A 2,329-nucleotide genomic window follows, 5' to 3' on the forward strand; every position below is an offset into this window, starting at 1 on the left:
CAAAACACAACATAAGCACATGGAGTTTGAATGCAGATCGAAGCTTACTATTTGCTATTTTTTCCTTATGTTGTGTTTTGATTTAACGTGCATGTTTTTAAAACTCAAAACTGAATGGAATTGCTAAATTTCAGTTAGAAGTTAGTGAAAATAAAGATGTGATTTTTTTCCCATCCTGGTTCACAAACCCTTTGAACTCTATCTTCAGACCCCCAGGTTAAATCCCCTATTCTGGGCCCTTGCTGAAGTATTTAGAGATATTGACCCAAAATGGAACGTTGCCATTCCTTTGCTAAGGTTTCTTTTATCCTCTATCTAATTTTCCCACGCACTTCCTTTGTTGCTGAAACCAGATAAAAATTTCTCTATGTAATCCTGCTTCAACCCATGAAATCTCTGCTCCTGAATTCAACCAAGTTGTCTAATAATAAAAATCACTCACATTCATATAGCCCTTTAAGATTTGTAAAATGCTTTAACACATTATGTCATTTGAGCTCCACAACAACCCTGTGAAATAGGTGCTATTATTCCCATTTTACAAATGAAGATACAAAAGCTTAGAGAAGGCCAAGTCAACAAGCATTTCTTAAGCACCTACTTATGTGCCAGGCACTCTGCTAAGCGCTAGGGATACAAAGAAAGGCAAAAACAGGCCCTGCCCTCAAGGAGCTCACAGTCTAATGGGGGAGACAACATGCAAATAACTAGGTACAAACCTGACATACAGGATAAATTGGAGTCAATTTCAGAGAGAAGACATTAGTATTAATGGTCAATGACCAAACCAGAAAGACATTTCCCAGACTAGAGCAATGGGCCTAGAGTCAGGAAGATCAGAGTTCAAATCTAGCCTCAACTGTGAAGTCTCTGTGACTCTGGGCAAATCACTTAACTTGTTTGTTTCAGTTTTCTTAACTGTATGATGGGGATAATAGCACCAACTTCCCAGGATCAAATAAGATAATATTTGTAAAGTGCTTAGCACAATGCCTGACACCTAGCAGGCACTACGCAAATGCTAACTCGAGGCAGGCAGGTGGCACAGTGGATAGAGTGCTGGGTTTGGAGTCAGGAAGACCTGAGTACAAATCCAGCTTCAGAGATTTCTTAGTTGTGTGACCTTGGGTAAATCACTTAACCTCTATTTGCCACTGAAGAAGGAAATGGCAAACCACTCCAGTATCTTTACCAAGAAAACTCCATGGATAGAGGGCCATGGTATCATAAAGAGTTGGACACGACTGAAACTGCTGAACAACAACAAAAATGCCTATTCCCTTCCCCCACTTCCCAGAGTTATACAGGTAGTAACTGAAGAAAGATCTGAACCCAAATATTCCTGATTTCAAGTCCAGTATGATTTGTCCCTTCACCAGCATAGATCACAATCTTTCCATGACCCAGTAAATGGTCTTTAAGAATGATTGTGGTTTGAAAAAAAAAGTCATAATCTTTGTGCTGACCTAATGGTCAGTCTCTACAGATTTAGCCAGGCTGATCCTCAGACAAGAAACATGAAGTTCATCACAGGGTTTATAGGCAAGGCCTTTCTAGCTTATCAGGACCTGTCAGAGCCTTAGCATAGCCCTCAAAAACCCAGGGTCACTCCCACACCCTGATCAAATATCAGAACAAGTCTGATAGAGGAGTCTAGACATTAGACTTCTATTAGTAAAGCCTAAGCAAGAATTAGCTTCTTTTGTCTGCCACATCAAAATACTCATTCATACTAAGCTAGGTGCACTAAATCCACTAAAACCCCAGATGTCATTTATTTTCTGGGTATAAATAGCACAGTGCTTAGCCCACAAGCACTGTAGCTTGTTGACTGACTGACTGACACGAACACCACAACCCAACCTGCACTTCCTGTCACTGAATATTTTGAACCTAAATTCACTGTTATTGTACATTTATCCTGGTCCAATTTCAGCATGTTTTATTCAGTCCATCATCATTAGACCTGTTGAAATCTTTCTAGATTCCGACTGTCCATCAACATATTGGCTCTCCTTCCTGGCTTCCAATCACCCCAAAATCCGATAAGAATGTCATCTGTGCCTGCATCCATGTCACTGATAAAGTATAAGTTCACAGTTCAGCCATGTCCTCAAGAATGAGATCAAAGTCAGAAATCCTCAACCAATTTCAAAAGGGCAAGCTCAATGCCATGTACCTACCAATAGACTGAAGGTGCCTTAGAGTAATCCATTTAGCTAAAGGTTTACAGGATAGCTTATGTATTCAGTATATGACTCAGCTGAACTCATCAGTACCAGGTTACTTATAGATTTCCTTCCAGCTCCCATTTCTGAAAGAAAAAAAA

The sequence above is a fragment of the Vombatus ursinus genome, unplaced genomic scaffold, assembly GCF_900497805.2.
Source record: "Vombatus ursinus unplaced genomic scaffold, bare-nosed wombat genome assembly UNPS02014786.1, whole genome shotgun sequence".
NCBI classification, from domain to species: domain Eukaryota; kingdom Metazoa; phylum Chordata; class Mammalia; order Diprotodontia; family Vombatidae; genus Vombatus; species Vombatus ursinus.